The sequence below is a fragment of the Corvus moneduloides genome, chromosome 11 (assembly GCF_009650955.1).
Source record: "Corvus moneduloides isolate bCorMon1 chromosome 11, bCorMon1.pri, whole genome shotgun sequence".
NCBI classification, from domain to species: domain Eukaryota; kingdom Metazoa; phylum Chordata; class Aves; order Passeriformes; family Corvidae; genus Corvus; species Corvus moneduloides.
Window position 1 is genome coordinate 11521310 of NC_045486.1, and position 27988 is coordinate 11549297.

At 45.1% G+C, this 27988-nt stretch overlaps 1 long non-coding RNA gene across 1 annotated transcript; it reads right to left on the reverse strand.

The window, feature by feature from the left end:
• Positions 1–11068: 11068 nt before the first annotated feature.
• On the reverse strand, positions 11069–22739 carry LOC116449620. Its single transcript, XR_004242467.1, has 2 exons — positions 22354–22739; positions 11069–13685 (listed from the first exon to the last, which is right to left on the reverse strand). It is a non-coding gene; the product is annotated as an uncharacterized LOC116449620 (long non-coding RNA).
• Positions 22740–27988: the final 5249 nt, after the last annotated feature.

Sequence of the window (27988 nt, forward strand, 5' to 3'; positions counted from 1 at the left end):
CATTTCTCCTCTCTCCACATCTGCAGCCCCAACTGCAAGGAATAATTTCAGTCTGGGTGAGTGGTCTTGTCTCAGACTGCCAGAACTGTGAGCAGGGCTGTGTGTACTTGTGTAAGGATAGCAACCCCTATCCCTAATTTGTGCCTTGCCGTTCTTAAAAGGTTTTCTCATGACAGTAGAGGGAATGAGGCTAGAACAGCTGTTCTGAAGCATTTCTTTTCAGTATATCATTTTTCTTCTGCTGCTTTTTCTTTTGCCCCTGAGCTGATGTCAAAGGTCTCATCTGTAAGTGCAGTCAAAAAGTCTACATCAGTCCCAACCAGGCTCAGGGGCAAGTGGACACCCACATGAGAGGATGTGCATGAGTAAAACCTGGGGTGAATCCTCCAAGCCCATGGGTCCTGGTGCCTTAATCTTATTTCCCTGGTTTTTTTAGTACTGTCAAGGCACTGCCTCAATCACACTTGGGGTTTTTCACCCAGTTTCTTTAGCTAATTAAGTGTTGTAAGATGCCACAATGAAAATTATATAGACACAAGCAATTTTTATGAATCAGTGACATTAATTTAAACTTGATTCCAGCAGAGCATGCTGTGATGTTTCAGGCTATTAGCCCATCACTAATACAGACTATAGAATAGTTAATATCAGTCCATTCAAATCCAAGACATATTTTGATTTGCTGAATAGCTTTAATTCTCCCAAAGCTGATCAAATAATAATAACAACAGTAACAATAACAATAAAGGCAATTCCAGTGTGATTGGCTAATCTGATGGTTTTGCTCCCAGTTTATTTTTAATTTCTGGCAGCAGTGATATTGGAAATTAAAAAGCTCTCTTGACACTCGAGTGACTCGAATCTCAGACCAGATGAAATGAGGTGACTGAAGCAGCTCTGGGCCTTTTATTCTCTCCCATCATTATCACGGCTAATAAGATGAAACTGTGAGGCTGCCCAGCAGTGAAGGCTGAGGACTTCCTCCCCCCACCCTTTCTTTCCTTTTTGTGCCATCCAAGATAAAGTACTAATTATCAGGACAGCTCAAGCTCATTTGTAGGAGGAAGGGAATGAATGCTGCTTCAGTGAAAAGGCTTAGCTCCTGTGTGCCCTCGGGCAGGAATTGTGGTACTTTGGTGATTTAAGCAATCCAAATTAAAACACCTTGAAGTGACAGGCAGACATCCCAATGGGCCTGCTCCTAGGACCTCTGTTCTAGCTCTTGTTGCAAGGTGCAACAGAAAAAAAAAAAACAAAACTATTTCACCCAGACCACTGTGTAGGGACAGGTCTTCCAGATGTGATAAAAACTCAGGCCCTTCTCTGATTTGGACAGCCAAGGTGGGAACCTCTGAAGCATAAGTTTACCCTAGGACACAGGGAGGTGTGGACTGGAAATTCACACACTATTTGATAGCAAGTGAATTGTGTGGAAGAGCACTTGGATGAAAGTCTGGGGACGAATAAGACTTTGGCCTGGTTCTGTCTGGAAAGGGCACACTTTTGCTCGTGCACAGTGTGACGGCACCATCACTGCTGTTACAACGCAGGAAGCACAAAGTGGTGCAGGCTGACTCAGTCTACATCACTCTTAATGGATGTTCATCACACCTTTTAGAAGACCCCCAGCGATGGGGACTCTGCAGAGTGCCTGGCATTTTCTTCCTTTTCTAAGTCACCTACACTGTGATAGGGAGGGCAATGCCAGAAGGAGGACTGTGGTTTTGCAATGGGCTCAGCATCGAGCAATGATTACCCCCAGATCACTGATGCGCTCCCTCTGGAGCTGCTGAGGGAGGCCACAGGGGGAAAATAGGAGGAGGGGTTATGAGAGGGGTCCCAAAGCCCTCCCTGGTGCAAGGATGATCCAACACCCCCTCTGCTTTAGGGATGAAGGTCCTGCTGTGTTCTGCTTATCCAGGCAGCAGGCACTGAGTGTACAGGAGTGTTTGGGCCACAGGTCTGTCAAATCCAGGAACCAATTATTTTGAAATAAAACACAGTGTTTTCATTGCTGGTGTTAAAGTGCTTTATCAGCAGGAATCTGTGTCTGCCATGCTCCAGATAAATGCTGGGAGAGGAGCAGAGCACTGTGCTCACAGGCTGCCCCATCATCTGTTTTGTTAATGGCTCCATCGCTTGCCTGCCTGGAGAAGATGATTCTCACCATGCATCATGAGGATGGCTGAACGTGCCTTAAAGGCTTGGGTGCCAGAGGAGAGCCATTCCTCCTTCCCACTCCTGCACCAGTGCCCCAGGAGATAAAAAATTCAGCTCTGCCACTTCTACCCATGGGTGGAAAAAGGAAGGAGGGATACTTTTGCAGAGCATCCTCCCCACCGGGTTGCCTGGGAATCTCCAGGACAGTGGCACATTTTTTCTTGTCTTCTAGGCATTTAACACTTCCTTTTCCATTAGATGTCCATTAGCATGCTTCACCCTCGCTAATCCCACGAGTGTTTTGAAGTAGTGGTTCACACTGGCAGACATTTGCTGTCTTTTATCCCAAGCAAAACTAAAGCAGGAGATGAGGAGAGCGTTTCCCTTGCCAGGGCTGTCTGGGAGCCCTCTCGTGTCTGAGGGGTTGGAAATCCCAGGCAAGGCTTGCTGGCTGTGGCAGTAGCTCCCGTGTCTGCCAGAGGACAAGGTGGTAAATAAATTTCAGGCTAATGGAGGTGGGTGTTAAATATTTGCTGTACTTGAGCAGGAGGGCCTTTGTCACTAATTAGTGGGAGATGTTAAAGGAGATGGGATGTATTTAAACCTCATTGTTTGCCATTAAAGCACAGATTCTTTTACCTCTCTTCTGGGCTTAGCAGCTAATACCTTTCAAGCAATAGCAGAAGGGCTTGGTGGATTAATCGCTGTCCTTGGAAATAAAAAATGATTTAATTTAATGCACGCGAATGTTAGGCAAGAGATAGAAGCAAGCGGTCACTGGCTTGTGAGGCAGATCAGAGTTTGGGGTTGGGTCTCTGCGTACAGACAGGCTCTTCAGGCTCAGCTCTGACCTGAGGGAGAGCAGAGGCTGGAGGACGTGCCAGGCAGGGGTGTTTTGGGCACCTTCACTGGTGCCTTCCTGGCAGCTGCAAGTCCTCCCAGCGCCTGCCATCCATCCTCGGGGTGTCCAGCACCGGGAAAAACATCAGGTCCTTCAGGCTTAAAGAAAAGCTTGGTGGCTGCAGTGATTTCTCCACCCATTTCTCACCACCTCAATCCTTTCAACACGTGTGATTTGTATGGCCCATGGCAGCTGAGTAGATGGGTGAGCAGACAATACTAACTGTACTATTAACTACAGCTCAGTGACTATAAGGATTCCTTGGCCCTTTCCCTGCTGCTAAAAGTACAGCACAGAAAGGCACAAAGCACTGCAGAGGATTTCTTCCCAGCTCGGATGCCTATGGTGCCATCCAGCCTGGCACCCGGAGCAGCACAGGGCACCCGTCTACATCAAACCCCATCTGCAAGAGCCTTGTGGCTGTGACTCAACGAGCCCCTTGCCCAGGGAATGGGGCAGGCTCTGGGAATGCAGACAGGCTGTCAGCCTTCCCTGTGCCACACTCCTCTCTTCAGGCTCCACAAGGAAACATTGTGCAGTGACACCCTTATTTGCCCTGGATGAATCAGATTAATTACTCCAATGAGAAATTTCCCCTAGCAAGTCATTTTCCCGTTCAGTGCACTTTGTAAATATGAAGTGCCTCTTCCAAAATCTTCCTGTGAATGAATGGAAAATCTTGTTTTTCCAGAAAGGAAAGTGAGGCATAGGAGAAGGTAAATGACATGCCCAGAGCACGGGAAAGTATGTATAAATGAAACAAGTACAATTTCATCAACACTTTTATGGGAATTTGAAAATTATAATTACAGTAGGTGGTGGGGCATATTTTTCCAATGCAGTGTGTGAAAGAGCAATTTTAAACTTTCTCTACCTCAAGTGTTTTCTGGCAGGGGAGGGAAGCCCTGAACAGCACATCTAACTGTCTGCACAACAAACCTGTTTTTCTCAGTTGTGTTTTGCAGATCCATTAGAAATAGTCCATGAACTCCCATAGATTCCTGCTGCAGAAATTAGGAAACACTGTAGATAGTACATTTACATCATAGTGAAAAAGATGTTAGAAAAATTGGTTTTAATCCAATGCAGAACCGGAAAACATCTGATTTCCTAGCTGTCCACCAAGCAGAATGCCTAGCCAACTTTTTTTTAATTTAAATTTTATATTACAATATTAAGAGGAAACATTGTGCCAAAAAAGTAAAGGCATATTTCTGTTAGTGCTAAGCAGCAACTACTCCTGGGATTTTACTGATGGGATGCAAAAAAGAATGGCAGAACATTTCCAGCAGCACATCTGTGGGAACAGGGTCTGTTGGCATAGGTTATTAGTCTAGTTTTTCTTTATGCATTTCTATATGGGAATATAGAAGGCATGCAGATATGAAATTTACAGGAAAACAAAATTAAAAACCAATAGAAATAAAAACTTCCACGTCTGTTACAAGGACCAAAAACTTCAAAACTTAAAAATTTCCCAAACAGAAGTTTTTCTTTCACCACAATTCAGATTTTGCCTGGAAGAAGATTCTGAATTTTCATGGAAACCAAGAAATTTTGGTTTTGACTGAATAGTAGTTTTTGATAGAAAACAATTTTGGTTTTGACTGAATAGTGGTTTTTGATAGAAAACAATACTGGTATAGAGGTTCTAAGCAGCTCCAATACCAAATCAATATTTGCAGCCCATAGTGACAGGCAGCCTACAATGGCTCAAATAAAGACATGAATTTTCTAGAAGTTTAACTATAGAAAGGTTGGAGAAGGCATCACAAATCCTGGTATGGCCTTGTTTGCCTACGAGAAGCACAGATGGGTTAGAAGAAAGCACCAGGTCAGGGATTCAGGAGGGTCAGCTCCGCAGTGCCAGCATCCCACCAGGGTTTGATATTCAACCAGGCTCAAACTGTGAAAAACAGACGGTGTGAAGGTCAAGGCAGTCAGGATCAGCAGGACCAGGATCAGCATGAGTAAACCACCTTCTTGCAGGCAACCTTACCCCAGGACAAGCCTGCCCTGCCCTCAGGGCTAATTCCCAATGTCCCTGCAACAGCAGATATCAGGGCTCTGAGTGTTCACAGAGGATCGGCTGGGAGGGGATGGGGTGGGATGAAGAGCCGGTCCAGCACTCACACATGTCAGGGGAGGTAAAATCCTGGGCTGTAATCCCCAGTGGATGGCAAAAGTGTAACTGGGGAGTAGACTGAGTTGCTAAAGATACCTGGGTTTTGTATTGCAAACCCAAGGAAGGACTAGGAGGAACACATCTCCTCAGTTTTATGGTTTCATAGAATCATAGACTCATTTAGACTGGAAAAGACCATTTAAGGTCATGGAGTCCAAACATTAACCCAGCACTGCCCAGTCCAGCACTAACCCATGACCCTCAGTGCCACATCTACATGGCTTTTAAATCTCTCCAGAGATGGTGACTCCACCACTTCCCTGGGCAGGCTTTTCCAACATTTGACAACCTTTTTTTCCTAATATCCAGTGTAAACCTCCCCTCCCATCAGTATTTATTTCTCCTTTCCAAGGACTTTGATCTTGCCTCTTATCCCTAAGATAAACACAGGAAATTTTATATCAGGCTTGTACCCACTATTTTCCCTGGATTTAGGAGTCATTGCTGTGCTCTTCACCCTTGGGAGCCCTCCATTTTCAGGAGAGCTGGGAGAACTTGTTTCCCAAGGCAGTGCTGAAATGAGGATCTTCTGTATGAGCCACAAAGCAGCTTACTGCCGATGAGCCAGGAGGAGCTGAGCAGAAGCGTCTCCCAGCTGGAAATCTCTCTTAGCAACTATTACAACAGCAGGGTTATCTTTTCTGCTGAAAGGAGATGTTACTGTGAGCTATGACAAACTCATTGAGTTTTGCAACAACACTGGCAAACTAATGGCAATGAATTTAGAAAGGATGCTTGGGGAATGCTAAGCCAGTCCCTTCCTCTGCCTTTGGCTTTGGACCACTCATTAAGCCTTGCTCTAAGGCATGAAGCAGGAGCTGGGATTGAGGACCTATGCACACACAAGCACATCTTTTATCTTTGTAGGGTTGCTCACAAGGGTATGGCCATGGGGAGGTTCTTTATTTTAGTGAAGAATACGGAATACTGAGTTGATTGGAATTGAAAGATGGGACAAGAGGCTCCACTAGCATTTTCCTGAATTCATCAGAGAACAATATCAACAGACATGTGAAATCCTCAGCATTTTGCAGCAAATCAGCCCACTAACAAGAAAACACACACGTGGCCAAAGGAGTGATTGTAGCTCAGGTTTCTTGGCTTTAAAACTGCCTTTCAAGCTACGTGAAGAAAGAATTGTGGTTAGCAGAAATTCTACAGCTACTTCACCAACACTCTCCCAAAGCTCCAAGCCAGAGACAAGCCCTTTACCTGACCAAAAGTCACTAGAGTGGTGTCACCACCTGTTTAGGGCAGTTAAAGAGTAAATTTATGCTCAGAGATTTTAGAGGAGACCTGGCATGGGCACTGCCAGGCTCAAGAGCTATTCAGGTGCCTATACACAGATATCATGGACAACAGATGGGGTCCGAGATGCCTGGCAGGGGTGGGTAGAAGTGATGTTGAGAGCCCTTGGCAGCTGGAGGCAAGGTGGGATGCCTGAAGGTCTTTGAAATGTGGCTGTGTTTCACAACCTACCTTGTTCACCAGATAACTCAAAAATTCTGTGTGGAGCTCTATGCCCTCAGCAGGCAGTGCTGTGGGTTGCTGGAAAGCACCCACAAGGTACATGTTTTGCTCCTGGCACATCCCCTTCAACAGGACTCCCAAGAGGAGAAGGCAGGCCAAAGCCTAGCTGTAACTGGTACCATCCAGAAAAATAACAAAAAAAAATTTAAAATAAAAGCAAATCCACAATGGCAAAGTGAACAGTAGGGGCTGGAGAATCAACTGAGCATCTCCATTGCTGTAAATCTTGCAATAGCTGCAACTGCCCCAGAAATTTATTTCGTTCCTTTCACGATGACTTTTTCAGAGGAAAATTGAGGACCTTATTGTTATTTATTATGATCACAGCTAGTTCTTCAGAGATTTCCTTAATTAGTATCATTAGACACACAGCTTAATCTTAAAATCCTGGGCTTGTCAGCATGGCAAATTAAAACTTCGGGTTTTTGCTCCCTTCTATACGCCAGGTTGGAGAGTGTGTGAAGGAGAACTGGGGGTCTCCTGACAGTTTCAGAGAGTGTGGGAATCTGTCTTTAATCTTTGATGACTAAAGCAGCATATGCAGAGTGGACGAGTGAGAGGAGTCAGTTCTGTGGCAGAATGGGAAACCGAGGGTCATTGCATTTAAAAGTAGACCTCTCCTTTTTCACACCAGATGAGCTGAGCCTACAGCCTGCTGGCTCCCCCCCAGCAAGAGATTTCTCAAACCCTGCAGGAATAATGGGGAAAAAAACCTGCTGCAGCTAATGAACACCGAATCCTAGCAGAAAGAAACCCTACAGAAGTATCTGTGACATCCACATTAATAGCAAAGGAGTTAGTTGTGATTGATGCTATTCCAGTGAACACTAAAGGAATTAATAATGATTAGGGCCATTATTTTAAAGCATTACCCCCCCCAAAAAACCCAAAGGGAAAACAATTAGATGTCTTCAGTGGTTATCTTTCACAGTATACTTACTGCAGTGATCAGACACGATATTATGCCTATTAATCAGCAAAATGATGGAAAAGGATGTAACTCGTGTATATCCATGAGACAGTCCTTTGCAGCACATACCTTATTTGCTAGTCTGCTTATGAGTCTGCTGCTGGCACAGAGAAATATGTTTTTTGTTTTCATAGCAGTAGAAGGTGTCTCATGAGCTTGGAAATAGGTGGAAGTGTTGTTCATTAAAATGAAGAAAACAAATAAAACCGCCCACTCTTAGGGATTTTGCATTCATAGATCGATCATATGACCCTGCTTATCCCCACTGGGTCTGAGGGAGGGTTTTGGCTTGTGTGTTCCAAGCCCTGTAAGATCAGTTCTTTTTCAGCAGTGAAAAGTTGTGATGAGCCTTATCACTACATTGCAGGTGAGGAAACTGAGGCTCCGAGACATCACGAGATTTTCCTGAGGTCACACGCTAATCAGTACAGAGACAGAGGGAAATCCTGATTTTTGGCACTCTGCATCAAGCACTGAGTTAATCATCTCTCTTTTGTCCATCTGTGGTGCATTGATTCACTTCTATCATCAATGGGTCATGACCCAGCGTCATTGCTCATCTGTGTCATGGTCTTGCAATGCAAAGTGAGCTTTTAGTAATTCATCTGAGCCTAATGGGTGGGTTGAAACACAGATGCCAGCTGGGAGAGGGCTATGGGGTGCAATCCCTGTCCCAGACTCCCCACCCCTGCAGAAGATTCCTGCACTGAGAGCAGGCCAGCCCCCAGCTGCTGTGGAAGGCAGGCAGTGCCTTCTCATGCCTGGCAGCACCAGCGGGTGTGGGATCATGCCCAGCTCAGGCCTGGCTGAAGCTAATGGTTCATATGGTTTATATTCCTTCTGTGGGTTGACCAGGGCAGTTTGGGAGGAAAGATGGTGGAAAAGTGGGGTTAGCTAGTAATGTGATGTATCTGCATTTTCTCAGGTGGGGCAGATGAGATTTTGCTATATCTAAAGCCACAACATGCCAGAAGCTGAATAATCACACCAGCATCTCTATTCTCTTCCAGGGGCCAGTTATGGCCACTGCACCCGTATCATAGCTGAAGAGAGGAGAGGAGGCAAGCTTGAACACAAGTCAATGACAAAACAGCATCAACCCTTGGGATAATTTTCCTTTCCAAGTTAAATTTCAGCTGCTATTAAACTCTACCAGACCACATAGACTTGGCTTCCATTTTCCTTTTGAAAAGTGATCTAAATTTTCCAGCCAATTCTCTGTACCCCTCAGTCCCAACTTTGATGATTAACGTCCCCAAGAGGGGCTGAGAATCCAAATAGGAGCCTGTAATCAAATTCCTCATTGATTCCTGTGATACAGGATCAGAAGCACAATGATGAAGCAATCCTAATTTTGCAGCCAGAGCCAAACGCCAATTAGATCCTCAGTGGGTGTAAACTGAGCTGGCATTGTTCTCCCTGGAAGAGATAAAGCTGATTTACACCCGGGTGAAGATCTGCCTTGCCAGCCCTTCCTGTCCTGTAACACTGAGCTCCTGCTCCCACAGTGGCCCAGAGGCCCAGAGGGATGTGGGCAAAAGTGTTTTTCCATGACTATGGACGTCCATGTGTCTGGAGTAATGGGAAATAATCCACTTTCCCTGTGCCTGTCAGTGGGAGTGAGCATAGTGCTTGTTTTAAAGGTCATTTTAGGCTGCCTGGAAGCACTAAAATTCAGCAGTGGAAATAATCTGTCCATACCTACCCTTATTTCCAGGCTGGCAACCCCCCCGGCCTGGAGCTCTTTAGGAGATGGAAAGAGTCAGGCGTCCACACCCTTCTCCCTTGGGGAACTCTCTCCTGGCTCATGGCAGCAACTCTGGCTCTTCACAGCTTCCAGAGCATCACAGCACAGCCCTGCGATGCAGGACATCCCCCCTGCCTTTCCCAGCCGCTCATCAGTTGTCACCTAGCCCTTTCTTTCCATATCTGGGCTTAGCATTGCTTTCAGAGAAAAATCCTTGTGATTCAACTACCAGAGAAATCGAAGTGGGCAAGAAAAATAAAACCTTAAAATCTGTCTTCAGAAAAGGATCTGTGGCTGCACCAAGCTGTGCAGAGCCACCCACCCATCCTGAGCATCCTCACTGAGCTCCTCCACGGTGGTGGGTGCCTGGATCTGGAGTGTTGCTCCAAGAGGGGTTATCCTGCACTCGTAGAGGAACAACGCATGCTAAAAATTGCAGAAGCAAAACAGAATATATTCAAGGAATTAATTGTATGGAAAATTATCCAGGCTATTAAAAGCCACATGAACAGGCTGAATATCATGCATTTTGAGCGTACACAGAAAAACATCATTTTGAAGGGGATTATTGTTTAAATAGGCAATAGGGGTTCTAGCAGATAAGCTTCCCGTTCCTGTCTTCTCTTATTGTCTGGAGTACATTATCTCCACCATAATATTCTCAGCTCTCTCCAGGAGTATCGTCAGAGTGAAATGCTATTTTAAAAGTATATGTTTATGTTTCAATAGACTTTATAATAGCAAAGGCATCCACCCAAGACACGTAAGTGAGAGTGAAAAAAAGGAGAAGGAAAATCAAGAGACAGAGGTGGTAGCTTTCCTGGCGTTGAGTGCAAGAGGAATAAATGTACTAAAGGTACTCTCGGGCTTTTCCTCCCTGCTGAACGCAGGCATCCAGAGGAGGCTTAGCTAATGTGCATTTGTCCATGGGGCAAGGAGCCAGCAGCACACACCACCTGGACAAGGACAGGTCTGCACAGAACCCCGGCCCCTCTGTGGGGCTCCCCATCAACAATCACTTCATTGCATTTTCAAGCCTAAGTTTAAAAGGTGGAAAACCAGGCCAGGTTGGATGGAGCTCTGAGCAACCTGGTCTAGAGTAAGGTGCCCCTGCCCTGGGCAGGGGGTTGGAACTGGATAATCTTTAGGGTTCCTTCCAACCCAAACTGACCTATGATTCAATAGAAACGGCCCGATGCAAGGCTGAGCTACCAAAGGCTCCCAGCAATCTGCTCTGAATCAGGGAAAAGCTTGAGTGACCCTGATCCTGCATCTTGCATTTGCCCAGAGGCCTGGAGGCACCCTGTTGGAATGCCTCTGAGCATGTCTGTGCACACGTGTGGGTGGACCTGGCTGAGTTGTGGGATTTGTACATGGGAGGAGGTAGAAGTAACCCCCGAGTCTGTAATTCATTTTTGAAGCTGTCAGACATCATTACAATGTATTTCTGAAAGATATACTGTATAGAGTGAATTTCTAACAAGCTTCCATGTGATTTTAATCTCTCGAGTGAGAGAAACCTGATAAAGATATAGATCCATTCTCACATCTTGGCATAAAATCATATCTTATTGGTTTAGATCATTCTGTGTTTTATTTTTTTATGGTACTAGTGTTTTCTAGTTGCAGCAGAAAATACAAACACTCAAGAGATCTCATTTTTCTGCTAAATGGATTTTCATTCCACATGAGTTATCTCTCTCTAGATATAAACATACACACACAGATATACCACGTACACCCCCTCACATTAAATGCCAAAGACACCATTAAATGTAATGTTAAAATAAAAAATCCCCAGGCTTGCGCTCAAAAATCCCCTCTTTTAAACATTCACAATTTAAAAGATACTTAAATAGACATTCTTCAAACTTGAGTCAATTTTAGCCTCTGTAGCGTAGCCCATAAAACAAGCTGAGAGTAGTAATTATTGGGGGGAGCTATTCTGGGAACAGTGCACATGGAACATCTCCATTGTTATACAGGGGGTGAACGTGGTCTCCAATCAAGCTCACCTACCTTAAATAGGTCAGCTGAATGACACCTAACCCCCAGTAACCATAAGAAAATATTACAGAAAGGAACTGAATCTGAAAAGTGAGAATCGCTTGCTTCCTCCCTGAGAAAAGGGAGAAACTACAAAGGATAGTCTGAATACTGAATTTATGGCAAGCTTTTTCTTACAGACTCAGAGCCAAAAATCTGCTGTCAGTTACATTAGTATAAATCTGGAGCAGCTCCACTATCATCATTAGAGTTACAGGCCAATTATGTAATGAAAAGAAGTATTTTGGGCTTGCCAAAAATCTTAAATGTAGGTCCTGCTTCAGGCCGTGCTGAAAGCCTAGATAAGTGGCCTGAATTTCAGTGCACCCTTCACCAGCATTTCCTGTCACCTACCAATTATTATTATGCCTATCAAGAACGTGTGTATAGATTTATATTGTTATCAAGCATGATTTGACCTCTAATTCTGGGAATATAAAGGAAGTCAACCCATTGACTTTCCATGTCTTTGATGTTAAACTCTGCAGACAAAATACTATTCAGGGGATCCTGATAGATGGCTGGATAAAATATCCAGGGAGATCTTAATGCATTCATTTGCCTTTCCTTTAGGATGTGGCTGTCAAAGGAGATCGGATCACCAACAGTGCTGGCAAGATTCAGGTTGACCTGGGATGTTTCAGGTGGCACAGTCCAGAGGAGGATTTTCTCTGACTTTGGGAAAGTACATTGTGCTACTGAACTCTTGCTTCTCACTCTTTTCCATGGCAACCCAAGAAGAGGTTTGGGGTATCAGCCACTGCTCAATTTACTGGGCATTGGCACTTTCTGGTTTAGCTAAAAAACCCAATATTGGACTAGAAATGCATTTCCCTTCGAAAGCCTTACCACCTCTTACCAACTCTTCCTCTTTCCCTGTCTTACAAATTCCCAGTACCAAAGCTGGTGAACTTCCACAAAAAAAGAGGAAAAAGGTAATTTTTCTGAACTGGAATTTACCCAAGAAAAATATCCTCCAACCATTTCTGCCAAACTCTGAGCCCCTGCAGAGCTGCCACACGGGCACACACATGTTCACACATGCATACAGTGCACGCAGATGGGTAGATATCCATGCAGGATTCACAAAAAGCTGGTATTAATCTCCAGCCGTGGCTGCAGAGCAGGAACACTGATCCATTCGTATTCACAGCATTGTTGAAAGGTAGAGTTCACAGAGTGCCCGGTGTGATCTCTTCCTCCTTTTCCTGAAGATGCAGAGTATGTAGAAATGTGAAGGGAAAAAAAGGCAGGCTATTCCCGGTGGTGTAATTGGCCAGCAGTGCCTGGATGGGAGCCAGAAGATCAGAGGAAGAGAGGAGAGCACTGAGTAATGAACTGCATGCTTTTAATTTCACTTAAGAACTCAAAGCAGGAAAACCTGAGCTGTATCCATGGGGATTGGAATCAACAGTCAAGCAGATAACAAAGAATTGGTGCTCAGGATAGAAAACTGCCTGGGCCCATTAGTTTATTGCCCAGCCTTTCTTTGGGAATTTGGTCTTTCTTGCCTGAGTTTTTGGCTCCAGCTCTGAATCCTGCAAACACTAGGGAGCAGCAGCTTCCTTTGAAAGCGTCCTGGCTGCACGATGGGGCTGGTGCTGTCAACTTTTGCCGTGTGCCAGCCCTTAAAATAAAGAGAGAGAAGCGGGGGAAAGGGAGGGGTGGCTGGTGGGAAAGCATTCTTGATGATAATTTGATTGCATGCATTAATGATCAAAGTGTTGCAGACTAATTACCAACACTTACCTCTCAAATATTAAATTATCATTTATTCCCCACCACCACCCCAGCTTTAGCTTTGCATCTACCCCCTGCATTCAGGGTGATCTCCTGCTCACTGACACCTCACAGTATCAGTGCCCTGACACCCGACAGCCTCACAAGCTCCAACCCAGGCATGCAGAGAGCATCCCCTCCCCAGCACCACCACCACGTGTTCCCTTTGGTGGATACCCTCCCATTCCAGGGGTCTTGGGGAAACAGGTCAGCCTGAAAGAGGGAAGCAGAGCATGTTTTTCCATGATCTAGAGGGGTTCTTGGAAAATCAGCCTTCTCCTCTTCTTCATCTCATATCTAAAGACTGATCCCTCCATGTGGGTACCTCAGTGCAAGGTGCCTGTGTCAGATTGGTCCAACTGGGTACCTGCCAAGCCAGAAATGCAAATAATGACAGTATCAAACAATGTGTTTTTCGATGCTGCTTCCAGCATCCATTTTAACTAGACAAATGCCAGCCTGCTGCCATCTGGTAACAAGAGGTACTAAAAGCCTCAGTGAGGAGCAGAGGGAATCTGGGGATATTACCAGTTGCAAACAGGTTGCAGAGGAGGAGATTTCTTTTTAACCTGGGCTTTTCATACTCAAAAATGAACACAAAGGACTCTGGTAGTGATGGGGACTGAGGAAATACTCATTCAAATGTCCCCTCTGCCTCTATCCACAGAGACAGCAGGAAAAGCATCCTTGCCTCTTTCAGTGCCTCCTTTCTCTGGGGGAAGAGCAGGCAAGAGCAAATGCTGGGTTGGATTTTATGTTATGTTTTTAATTAGGTTATCTTTAATTGACTAACACCTTCCTGTGAGCCATCTTGCTCTGCTCAGAGACAAAATATCATGGAATTGGCCCATTTTCCATGAGCACTGTGGTATTTCCTCTCTTCGTGCTGCTAAATAGCCTCCATACGGACTTGGCTACCTCCTTGCAACTACTAGAAATAACCAAAATACAAGGACTAGGTTCAGAACCAGTGGCAATCAGCTCAACCTGAGCACAGTCAGAAGAGTTGCATCTCTTCTGACTGCTGCTAAAGAGCACTCTCAATGCTTGCAAGGGATTGGCTATTCCTGGGGGGTCTTTGGGTTTTTTCACCCCACTCCTTTCACAGGATGAGACTGGAATTACTGCTAAATAAAATCTCAAAAGCTGCTCATTCTGATGTGGTGCCTGGGATACAAGTGAGTGCACAGGACCTGACAGTTCCTTCATCCAGAGCCTGGCAGTATCTGGGCAGGTTCCCAGGTGGGTAGGTCGATGCTCCACATGCCAGTGACTTTTTTCGGCAGCGGCAGCAGTGGCCAAAAGCTCCGAGAGCCCAGCGAGGCTTTGCTGGAGCGCACACACAGCAGATGAGATGTCACTCTGTTTACTCACACGTACTGTGCACAAACCGCCCATTACTGCCACTGCAAAGTTCCTGGCTGCAGGAGGCACAGCAGCGTCTTTTAAAGGACTGTAATGAAAGTGGGTCAGACGTTTTCCCTTCCCGGGGCAATCCTTTAGCATAAGCAGGGATTTAAGTGTGCACAATTCCCATTATCTGTGATTGTTATACTCTTTCTCACAAAGAAAGGGCTTCATAATTCGACCAGATCTGTCAAATGCACACAGTGATGAAAATGGCCTGTTAGATGATAGGGGGTTGCCCTTTCAGTGTTGAGGAAGGGCATAGCCCTCCTGGGAGAGGATGATTCCAATGCTGAACCAATAAACTGTGCTTGATCTTAGAAGAAATGTTTGCAGAGGAGTCTTTTCATGCAGCTGTGGTGCTTATTTTGCCACAGGGTCTAGAGCCCTGTGTCTTCTCTACAGCCGAGAGGGTGGGTTCAGGCATGATTTAGCTGTTCCTAAGCTTCACAGAAGAGTGAGGCCAGCCACAAACAGGCCCTCCACCCATCGAGAAGCTGATGCCAGTGTGGTGCATCTTCCATGCAGAGCAGAGCGGCAGGTCCAGTGCATGCAGGCAGGACCTGCACAACCAGGGAATATCTGAACCCTCTCCAGGCCACTGGCATTGGACCTGCAGACATTCAGAAGCTGGTATAACATGACCCAAAGCACGGAGGGGGGAGCTCCAAGTAGCAAAATGTCTCTTTAAGCTCCTGAAAAGCTGAGCTCCAAGCCATTTTAGAGAGGCGTGAAAGGCTCCTCTGAGTGGCCAGTCTGAGATCAATTCCCCATCTCAGGCATTATCATTTGGCGTCAGCTTTACCCTCACTACAAACTTAAGAATAAAAAGTGGAAAATGGGAATAGAACAGACCAGGTTGTAAAAAATCCTATCTCTATAATGGCCTTAAAAATTACTTCTGTTGTTCTCCTTGAAAGAGAGTATTTCAAAAGCTTTTGTTGAGCTGACCTTTGCTTCAAGATTCTCTTCCTCTTTGGAGGATGTAAGGTCAGTAGAGAGAAAGAGAAATTAATAGGAAGAGAACAAGGAAGATGAAGAGAAGTCCTGTATTGCACAGGAAGGGAAGGGAAGACAAGACTGAGAAACAAAATTTAAAAAATCATCGTCATCATCATTGTCATCATCATCCAGGTAAGTATGGGTGAAAATGCTGCTTCCTTTTGGGTCTGAAGGCAAATTTGAGATCTGTTCTCACAGGAAGATAAGGCATTGCAAATAGCTTCTGATTTCTTATCCTACTCATTTCCTAGGAATTCCTTGGTGGTGTTTCTCAGGTAGCAAGGCTGTCTGGCAGCCCTTGGAAATAAAACCTCTTCCAGAGATTCAGAGGTAGACCCAAAGGAGAAAGTCCTCTTTTTCTCCTGTTTTGCTGTTTCTTTTAGAACAGCTGAAGAAATTATATAAATTGACTCTCAGGTGCCACATACTAATGGTCATTTGAGAGCTTCCATGTTTTTGGATGGCAAGATGGAAGCAAACCAGCACACAAACTAAAAAAAGAAACATGAAGCTGTTCCTCTCTACAAGATTAAAGCACAGCAGCAGTCAGGAAGGCAGATTTCCAGTGGTGGCCTCCAATGGATCCAATAATTTTTCCACTTCCACGGGTCTCTGCTCACCACTCAGAAAGATGATCTCTCTAAATGCCAACTCATCCAACTCTACCCTGATTGGAGGAGAATTCAGTCTGGCTCTTGCCTCCTCACTGGCAATAACGATTCTTCAAATGGAAATTAGCCGACAGATTTGATGATGATGCACAAGCCAGAAGAGAACACAGCTCACTCTGCCATAGCTCTGCAATCTCCTCAGGGAAAACAGGAGTAAAAATCCATTTGTGTTTGCAAACAAGATATGTCTTGAATGTTCACTGGGGACCTCTTGAGCAAGGAGGTGCCAATTTTACTGTCGTCTTTTCTAGACATCACATAAAACCTGCAGCCCAAGTGCATGAGGTATTTTCTTCTCCAATAAAGACCTTTTGCCCTTGTGTCCTATACTGAAAGTGTTTCAATTCCTAGAGGAATTTTTGTCCTTCCTAATGTGATTACTAGTCTGGGGATCTCTCATGCAGAGAAAGAGAGTCCACAGTTTGTGTATTTTCTTTCTCTTTCCTTCAAGGCTGCAGAGAAGCATAACTGTTTGTTAGTGCACACCTGCCACTACTGGGTCTCCATCAAATCTGCTGGGACCACGTTTAGGTCAACAGGATTTTCTCAAAAAGACAGGAAGGCTCAGGCCTCTGGAAACCTTACCTTACAGTACAGCCAGTGGAATTCAGGACTTAGGCAGCTCCAAGAGGGTACTCCCAGCTACTTGGAGTAAAGTTACCTCTTCCTGAGGATGCCCCCAATGCAAATTTTACCCAGAATTTACCTATTTGCCCAGAAACTGGGTTTTACTGATAACCTGAAGAGTTTCTGACAGTGTATTGTCCTTTTCCCATGCCACAAGCTTGTAATTCTGAAAATGTACCTAGTGGCTAGGACAGACATTTAAGATTAGAGGCAGAAAGCTATTAGCACTCTGAATTTCTAATTAAGAAGTAAACATCTATAGCAAAGTAGCCACCTAAATAGAAGATAGCACCATAAATACCTTTGTAAAGCTTGGGCTAAATCCTTTTGCTCCCACCATAAATGATTGTTACCCTGTGTGCCACGTTTATTTCCTCAAGTGGGTCAAACGTGAAAAGGTTTCATCAAACTTAAACAATGAGTATTTCACAGAGAAAATTAATGAGAAGTCTGATGCAAGGCTATGGACACTAACTCGGAGGAAAATTTAGCCTGAGTATCTGAAAACACAATGTACCAATTCTGTGAGACTGGAGATGTCTCTCCACAGAAAGAAGGAGAAAGGAAATTGAAACCTAGGCTGGAGAAAACATCGTGGCACTGAGGGAGAAGCCTGTGGTGAGAGAGGAGGACAGGATGAGTAAATAAAGCTTTTTGTCCTGAATTTTTTGTCCTCGGTGAAGGGACAAAGCCTTCCTGAGTTTACAGTGACAAAGAGAATGTTGCTGCAATCCCTTTTCATTTAAATTAGCAGGTCATCCTGGGAAATGTGGGGAGGAGGAGGAGGGAGAGGAGGGGACCTGCTTCAAATGACTAAAAGAAAAACAAGGACATCTCAAAGGATGAAGCGAATCGCTCAGAAAATGGAGTTCACTTACATATGCCAGCTTAGCATAAAAAGGCACTAAAACGCAAAAGTCCCTGAACAAAATCCAGTGAATACAGCAAGTTGGAGACATGGTCACAGGGAGTTTGTATCCAGGTGCTGGCTTAGTAATTGGGTCAATGTCTGCAGATTCATGAGTACAGGTGTCCCACAGGGAAGCAAAAGAGCATGCTCGTAACCTACCCTGTATCTCCTGAATCCATCATCCATCCCCAGATAGCTTAATTCATTTAGAAAAAAATAAAAAAATCATTTGTTTTTAAACCCCAAATGAGGCAACAAATTTGACAGTGAAAGAGAGAGAGAGAGGCTGGCTGTATGTCCTTGATAGGTTCTTTGCTTTCCCTTGGTAAGCCATGAAAGGTAAATTAAAAAAAGAAACTGCTGTTTCTGACTTGCATCCCCAAATTTTCTGTTGTCGTATCTGTTCTACTCTGTTCTCCAAGGGTTCCTGCGGGCTGTCTGTTGCTCTCTGAAAGAGCAGCCTTTACAAAGGCTGAAAGCAGAGTGCATTTTGCCTCCTGCCAGCATCCTGTTCACAGAGCCATCTTGCTGGCAGCATGCGGGCAGCAGATCTGAATGTGCCCCAGGGCATACTAATACAAGCCAGGGTGATTTGAGGAGGGCTCTGGACAGGCCTGGGGTGCCCACAGGCTCACAGGGGGGTAGGTGGGCCTACCTGTCTTCAAAACGGCCCAAGAAAAACTGCACAACCCCGTTGTCCTCCTCACCTTCTCCCACTAGCACCTTCCATGCCAGGACTAGCATCTGCCACAGGTTCCTCTCTCCAAGGAGAGAAACCCCTGTAGAGCCAGCACTTTTATTAGGGAGTCCTTTTTTAGTGTTCGAGTGCCTTCATGGTAATAGGGCAGGAAGTGGGTAGAAGGGACCCATCTGGCACTTGGAGAGGTTCTCAGCAAGCTTTGCAGTGGGCTTAATTGCTGTGGGATTTGCTGGCAGCTGCAAACTGAACTCTAATACAGAGAGGCTTCCTCCTGTGGTTAAAGAGATCAAAAAGGACAGGTGTAGAGAAAGGAGTCTGTAATCCTGCTGAGTCTCTGGGTAGTGTGAGGACCCATAGGGAAGACCTTGCAGCCTAGAGCAGGCAGCGTGGTGGTCTAAATTAGAAGAGGAACATAGCCAGTAAATTAATACCTCAGAAGTGCAAGGCACAATTGATACCTCTAACTGTACTCGACATGAGCAGAGTTTTCACCAAAATATCAGCCCAGACTAATGTAGTTGTCTGATGCTATTTGCACACACATTGATAGCACACAGCGCAGCCTAAGGATTATAAGACAATGACTATTGTAAATGTAAGATCATGAACAGGGTCCACTATTTGTCTTCAAAGCAATTTTGCTATTAGAGAGGGAGAAGAAAACAAATCAAGCAAATTATATTTGTTTTAAAATGATCGATCTCTTTATCTGATTCGTTTGGCCAGTGTCCATGCTTGTCAGGTGTGACTGCCTGTACAATCCTCCATTGTTTCTAATGACCTGCTCAGGCTTGGGTTAATTGACCCACTCAGACATCTTTCATTAGCCTTCTTATTTTAATAAAAAGCACTTGTGAAATTTATAAAGGCTCAGATGAATCAAGATTAAAAAAATACAGTTAAAGAAGGTTCTTATTTAGCTGCTTCCCTCTTTGCTTTTCTCTGGGTAATGGCTACAAGCAGGCAACCAGAAGGAAAGATACAGTGCCACAGGAGGATTCCTAATTGCTCCTTCTGGTTACAAAGAACAGGAGCAGCCAATTGCTGCACCTTCATCAGAAGGGCATTCATTCAAAGCCCGTTGTGTTTATGGCTATCTTGGATCAAGCCTTGAGATCATTTTAAATCTGTCGTAAATACCTGAAAAATGTGTAATTAACAGTCCTTTATGAAGGTAATTCTTTGATGACCTGAAGCCATAAGTGGAGCATTGGAAAGCATGGGAGAGGTGTTCAATATTTAACTCTCTTGCAAGCTGGGAGAACAACATTTTAATTAGTAATAAACTCACAGGCACCTCCAAGAAAGGCCAGTGGCTATAAAGGCAAAACTCCCATCAACTTTCCTTGAAATACCTGCTGGAGAAACTCAGCATTCAATAGAAATTCCTCCCAAAGTTCACTGAAACTTTTCACTCCACGAAATTCCTGCAGGGAGAGGATTTGTGATGTGTGTAACTTGTCTGTGTGTATAATATTGGTTATATGCACACACTACATCAGCTCAGTGAGTACTGTTTGGAATTTCACCCAGGGAGCAAGCCATGAATCCAGAAAGTTTCTGCAGGTGCTCGAGAGCTGATGAAGGAGCCATTCCTTTTGATGTCTACACCAGCTGGTCAGATGCTGGACCCAGCAACAGCTACAGCCAGAGGTGGTTTTTGTCTGAAAAGAGCATCAGAGTGAGGGTGAGGTAAAAGGATGTCCAAGAAAGACAGACCAAACCCAAGGACAGCACCTCAAGGGTAGCTCAGCACATCCAAGTAACTGATGGGAATGGCCACAGTCTAGACTTGATAGACACATATTTAAAACTTCTTATTCATTCCACCTTCTTTTCTTCTCATTCAAAGGCTCCCTCCTATGCTAAAACAAACTGTGAATGGGCAAGTGTGACAAAATTAGAATGCACTGTAGGAGTGAGAGACTGAGAGCCAGGTAGTGGCACCTCGGGGAGAGAGAGAAACATCCAGGGTTTGCTGGGAGAGATCTGCTCAGAAAGACCCTGGGGAAATCTGCAGCCAGCTCTGTAATTGTGACAGTCTTATTAATAAAGCAGGAGCCCTATAGAGGACAGACAATCCAGAAGAGGCTCAGGGATTAAGGAGAAAGCTTTGCAGAATTTTTCAGATACCATCAGATGTGCTTTAATATCAGCCAATGCTTACTGGAAAAGAGTGAACAAATATTCTGCTGTAAAACAATTCTTCCCATTTTGCCACATTTTTCTACTTAGCTTTTAGTAGTTTGGGAAATTTTTGATCTTTCAAACACAATTAAAGGGACTGGTGGGGGAACTCTTCTTTCCCTCTCCACAGGTTTCAGGTTGAATTAGCTCAGTTCCCAAGTCTGTTTCATTATTTTAATAAGATTGCAGACATATGTTTAAGGGTTTTATACTAACATAATTATATATATAGATCAATAGAAATGCATATTAACAAGTAGGTACACAAGTATACATTATAAAGGATATGTTTTTCATATGGAAATCATTACATACATCTTAGCATTTTGGTGATTGACACAACATTATTATAACTAAATTGGAAAACGTCTTTTTCTGTAACACCTGCCTCACTCTTTGTTGCAGAGAACATGGATGGAAGTTGTGAGATTCCCCTTACAACCCGTTTCCCCTTTATTTTGCATTAATACTCTGCCAGGAGAGGACACCCCAGAAAAGAGGGCAAATCCTTAATTTGGAGATGGGTTTGAGAGGTCTTTTAGCCCAGGCATGTGTGCACCAAGGCATTCCAGGCTGCACAGCCTTTACTTCTTCCTTGCACTAAGAGGCTGCACATACTGGTAGAAATCCGAGGACACCAGGACACCCTCCTGAAGGGGAGGACACTGCAGCTCCCATCGAGTTGTGCCCGGAATGCTGGCAGGTACAGCTTGTGACTCACACCCACCTGGGGACAGCAGTGCTTATTTTAGGACTGGCATCAGGGCGTTCCTTGCAGCCAGCTCTCTCTGCTCACTGCAACTCCTCTCCAACCTATCTGTTTCCAGCCAGGAGTATGGATGGCCATTTTGCCAAGGTTATCATTCTCTGTGGTACCCTGGAGCCCAGGATACATTTAGATCCTATAATAATACTGATAATGATAATAATAAATAAAGTTAGAATCTTGGGAGGACATTTATTTTAATGATTACAGCTCTGCCTGCTACATTCAGGGGTAATATCAGCTATCAGTCTATGTCTTCTTTAATCTGGCCAAGTAATTTGAGGTAATATTTATCACATAAAGGCTCTGGGTATTTGCAAATACCTCTTCTGTCCATTCATAAGTCTCAAAACTCAGATTTCATGAAGCAAAAGATTCCCATGGCTAACTAGCCCAGGCTTGAGGCATTTTCCATTTTGAGCTCAATCCTGACCATGCTGAGCATTTCTCTGTAGTACTGGGCTTGTTCACCGCTCCCAACCTTCAAGGAGAATGCAGAGGTACATAAAGGAGTTGGGCAGGGATACAGTGATACATATCCAAAGAATCTCCCATCCTCCATCTCTTCACAATTCAGGGTGGGATTGAGCCAGAGACGTAGTGTCTTCCTAGTTAGTAACACAGGTGGACTCCTGTGTAGTGAAAATGCTTGTTTACTCCCTGAACCTACACAAACTATAAGTATTCAGAATTTCCCATGGAAAGGATTTCCATAATCCACACACTGGGCTGAGAACAACACCCTTGTGCTCTGTGTCTGCTCACCTCATTTGGTGCTTCCTTGCTCCTTTTGGGAAAGACGGGGATCACTTGGTCCGCCTGGTTTGCAGAGCTCACTGGGAAAAGATCTCAGTCTGCAGCAGAATCTGGGAAACCCACCGAGCCCTCATGCATCTTGCAGCAGCCTGAGACACATGTCGAGGGAAATTACTGGGCAGCATCTCATCTGTAGTAGATCTCCCAGGAAAGGTCTTGGTGAGCAGTAGAGACACAAGCCCCATTCCGAGGGCTCAGGCGTCTGTTTTTGCCCGACAGATTGTCCCCTCACACTCCTTTTCTCTCACCTTGTCATCCAGTGAGATGACTCATGCAAATGAAGAGCAGCTGAACTTAAATCAGAGAAGACCTTAGGGACAATCAAAGGGCACAGAACCTGGGGAGAGGGAGGGGGAAGACGTGTTTGCATAGTCATCGTGACAGTCACCAGAGCAACAAACAATTAGATTCTTCCCTGCTGATGAATTAACAACGCTTCAGCTGCAGTGTCTGTTGTGCAGTCTCTATGCAGGAGTCAGCCAGGCCTTCAGGTGTTTAACTAGCACTTGCAAAAATCCTCCAAAAGAGGGGAAGTTCACTTTAGAGAGAGCCTGTCCTCCCTCAGGGTGTCCCTGGAGAGAGAACTCCTTGACTCACCCACTCGGCTAATGAGTGTCAGCGCTGCTTTGTGCAAAAACTCCTCAAGGTGAATGAATCTCGTTGGAACATACACAGATATGAAGCCACACTGAGGAAATCTTTGTTTCCTAAGAAGAAAAAAAAAAAAAAGGGTGAAGGTATCTGTGTATAAGAAAGTACCATTCCTTGTCCTTCATTCCCCCATCTTCCTCACAAGCTTGAATTCCTTGAATAAAAAGGGGCAGTGTTGGAACAGTGTCTCTAGGTCAACAAATGGAGGCTTGTTTATCAACACGTAGCTAAGCCACTACTGAAACACCATCTTAATTAATAACATGACCTTGTTAAATATGGCATCTAACTGCACATGCAAATTCCTGCTTTTTCTCAGTTGTATTTGCTTTCTATTGCCAGTAAAAACAAGTGTTTACTCATCACCTAAGCTGCACAGAATGCAAAGGCGAGGGATCCTGCTACCCTCCCAGCTGCACAACCTCTACTGATGGTGCAAGGCATGGAAAAAGCAGAGCTTGATTTTCTCCAGTCCCAAGCAGAGTTTCCAATGACTGCTTTTGGGAGATGCTCTGCCAGCCCAGGGCTTGACTCCTTTAGTTCTGCAAGTGGCTGGAATGAGGCTGAGGATGGAATCCCTGCTGGAGGGTTTTCCTTGGTGTTGTTTGCAGGACCCCCAGTCTCAGAGCAGCAGGTCTCCTCCTGCACCTGAGCTGGGGCCATGAATGGCAGTGGGAAATGCTGGGTTCCCTCCTTAGGACTCAGCAGTCCCAGACTGAATCCTAATGCACAATACTCTCTGCCGAAAGGAACTCTTTCTAGAGAAGCTGCTGCTCTGGGAGGCTTCATGGACATGCAATATTCTTCCATTTTAAGGGGTGAGTGGCAGAATCAAAAAAGCAAAACAAAACAGGGAAATCCTTTCTGTCTCCTGGCATCTTTGCTACTTCATTGCTTTATAATAAATGCACATCCCCAGCTGGCCTGAGGGCCCTTCTTTCCTGCCTGGGCAGAGGTGCTATTCATTCACGGTTCACAGGGGAGGGAAGGAGTCACACACTTTCCTTTCACAGTCGTGTAGTCCCAAATCAAGAACCTCCACAAGACACTATCTAATCAAAACCAGACACTCCCTGAGGGCACCATATACATTTAGGAAACAAGGGCAGTTAGCCCTCCATGACCAAACTTCTCAGTGAAGGAGGAAATAGTCCTTTTCTCACTACACCCCCCAAGCTTGCTTGAAAAATAGAACAATACTCTCATCTCCTCCTCCCAGTTCCCCACCCCCAAGTCCCCCCACAAAAGCAGACAGAGAAATAGCATACACACTGCTCAGGGATGCTCCTGTCTCTAATCTGCTGCTCAAGACAAAGGAACTCTTAACATAGCAAATATATTTCTTCCTGACTTCCCCATGGTGGGGCTGAGGAAAGATCCACAAACAAGGCAGAAATGCTACTAATAAAATGAGAGACATGAGGAGGGAGCAGGATTCCTGGGCTTTGTTTCGGGTCCTCCCACTGCTCACTGTAGGGAGTGCAGATAAGTCATGATTAACCTCCCTCCACAGTTTATCTAATGCCATCTGGGTTCGTTTTTCTGAAGTCTCAAAAAACTCGTGCTCACATTCACTTTGTTATTGCACATGTGCAAGATCACACATGCAACAAAAGTTACAGCCTGCCTGTCTCTGGGAATGCATGACCCCTGCACATGACAAAAGAAGCCTCCTGGGACTGCTTGTGGCCTTGGGAAGTGGGCTGAGCGAGGTCTGGAGATCCCAAGGAGAGAGGTGATAGCTGCAGTGTAATTCCTGAGGAAGGGAAGCATGTCTGCCATCCAGTTTTGCTGAAGGGTTGACATATACAAGGGTTCCTTGGGAGGAAAAAATACTGGTCTTCTCCTTTCACTCACCCCAGACATCTCTCCAGCACCTGAATGATGGAGAATGGTTTCCCATGGGGTAATGCTGGTAGGGCAGCTGGAGTTCCCCACTGCCAGCCGTAATTCAGCTCCAAGTGCTAAAATCCCTGGGGCAGAGGCAGTTATCTTTGCTCTACCTGTTCTGTCTTAAGACTATGGGGGCCTTAAATCCTGCTTCCAGCCTCAGAGTACACCCACAGGACAAACGTCAAGAGAAGCAGCAGCTCTGCAAGGAGCAAAGCCAGTCAGACTGCGAGAAGGAGGAGCCGCTGAGAATAGGGAGTTAAAACTGGTGTGTTATTCCCAAGATTGTTTCTCCTGCTAAAGCAAAAGGACACTTAAGGATGGGCCTTAACTCCTTCAGTGTAAAGGACCGTGAAGTGGAGCATGCCAGCCCTGCCTCCCCACTCTCCTGCTCCTAAATGGGAACACAGGACTTTCACCCTTCCCTCTCCATTACTCGTGGCTTCTGCTGCTTTGGGAGGCAAGAAAGGGGACAGCTCAAAACGGAAAAGAAAGCACTGAAAGGGATGATTACATGTGGGAGAAAAAGAAAAAGCCCACTTTTCCCCACACAAAGGGAAGCTGCTGGCTGATTGCTTTAGGCAATACACGAGGTTGCTTTGTAACACACAGTTTTCTATCCAGGGTCCTCTTTTAAGTGCTGCAAAAGAAGAGGAGAGAGATAGAAAGAAAGAATGGAAGTGGATTCAAGTCCTCTTCACAGAGAAATGCCCAGCCCACCTTATAAGGCTTTTATCCACTCTTGTCAAAAATAACTAGATATGGTTGAGGCTTACAGAGATCCCAGTTCTCCTTGCTCCCAGCTACCAAGCCCAGATGGTCATCCTGCTTCCTTCTGAAGTTGGCAGACCATCTCTTACTCCTTCTCTCCCTCTCAGGGACTGGGTTTTCCATAGCTTTTCAGCACAATGTCACTGTGTCAGGTCAGACCTACATGGCTGGCTGGTGTCTCCCCACACTGGGAGAAAACAGTCATATTTCTAACACTACCATCAGCTCATCTAGCTAAGAAAAAAAAGGCTGGAGGTGGAGAAATAAGAGCAGGAGTGTAAAAAGCAGTAGTAAAGATGATGAGAAAGATATGACCAAATCTGGGAGATGTACTACTCATGGTGATGGGCAAAGCTTTTTTCAAAACTGTGAAACCCCCAATGACTCATGACAATGATGGTTACACACTCACTAGTCCGTGTGCTAAACTTAGCACAACGGAAACAGATGTTCATGCCAGTTCTCCATCAAGAGAGATGTGTCTCTTTCTGTGTCTCTCCAAAGCCATGTCCCTTCCAAACCTCTCATTCCTCACCTCCCACTGAATCCTGTCTCTTATGCCATCTCTCTTCTCACTGGCCACACATACATTTTCAGTAAAGATTTTGGCTGTTGGGAGTGGAAAAGGCAGAAGAGTGTTGCTGTTCCCTTGTGCATGAACTTCTCTGTGTTGCCTCCTTTAGGAACCAATCCAGAGTTTCCAAATCCCCCAGCCTGATTTCCAATGCACAATGATTTATCACTGTCCCCGTTGTCTTACCCACTCTTTACATCCAGCTATATATTCCCGGGAAGGAGATTTTCTTTTTGAATGATGTGAAAGCATTTGCTTGACATGATGGAAATTTATGAGTTGTGACTCCCGGCTCCTCCCCCAGGGCCCAAGAAAGCAACTCTTGGCAGGGGATGAGGAGAGGAGAGCAGAGTCTGCAGACAGAACCAAATGGACATGGCTTCCTGCTGACAGGAGATATTTATGGATTTGCCAACATTTTAGTATAAAAATAAGGAGAGTTACTGAGGTGTGGGGGGGGGGGAGAGGGCAGAAACAGCAAACTCAAACACAGCCATCAATCTCTTGCCTGCCTGGGGTGACAAGTGGAGGAGAGACCTTCGTTACCCATCATTGCAAGCAACCATTACATAAGGATGCAGATGATGGACAATTTTCACACACTTCTGCTTTCTTTTTCCAAAGGTCTCCTGCTCCAAGACCTTTATATGGAAAAATGGCTCAAAGTAGACAAGACCTGCGTGTGCCAACACATTATCCAAGCGAGGCAGGAACTTGGAGGGATGGCTGGTGTTTTCCCGTGCAGCAGCTGCACAGAGAGAGCAGTTCAGGCGTGGTGGTACCGCTGCTCCTTGGTATCTGGGGACTCAGCACCAGGGCTGGTGGGAATATTTGTCAGTTCCTTCATGGACAGTGACTATAGACTTGTGTGATTGTCAGCTGGCAGCCTTTCAACAGCCAGAGTGTTCAGTATTATCAGTGATCAGACCCACTAAGCAAGTCCTAGGTTGCTTCCCTTCCATTTCTCCCCTTTTGCCTGTCCATACTCCCTTGCTTCTCTCTTTCTCTCCCAGTGGTTTCTTTCTTCCCGAGTGCTGCTGCAGATAAGGGCTGAAATTTCTGCCTTTTGGTTACATTCCACACTGAAGGTCTCACCCATGAGATGACACTGAGAGCACTTCCGGTTTTATGGGCCTGGAGAACATTGTTCTTGACTCAAAAATCACTGTTTATGTGCTCTGGTGTAGAATCCAGCAGCCCCTCAGGTGTGCAATGTGTTCCTCCAGCCCCAGGTTTTTCACCGAGTTTTGCAGGCAGTAGTTTGGGACCCCACACAAACACAACAGCTTTACAGAACCCCTGAGAGATAGAGGTGGTGGCACAAAAGGATCAGCCAGCATTCCTGGGAGCTCAGCATAGAAGAGGGAGGGTGCTATAAAGGGGAAATCATTCTGTCAAGAAAACCTGAAACTGAACAAAGGAAAACTTGAAACTGAGCAAAAAATGTTGATTTTGGCTTTTTCTGGGGGGCTTGCTCGCTTTTTCTGTTTTTCACTTGTTTCAGCAATAAATCATTAAGCATTTGTGCATATGTGTTCACAAATTGCTTGTGGATAGTCATTTGGCTTGTACTATTTTGTGCTTTAATTGTAAAGGATGAGCACTTTATGGAAGCATATTTCAGCTTATGGGCTATCCTGAGGATACAGCTGTCTTGTAATTCATGGTGTGTTACTGGTCAATGAAGTCTCATGATAT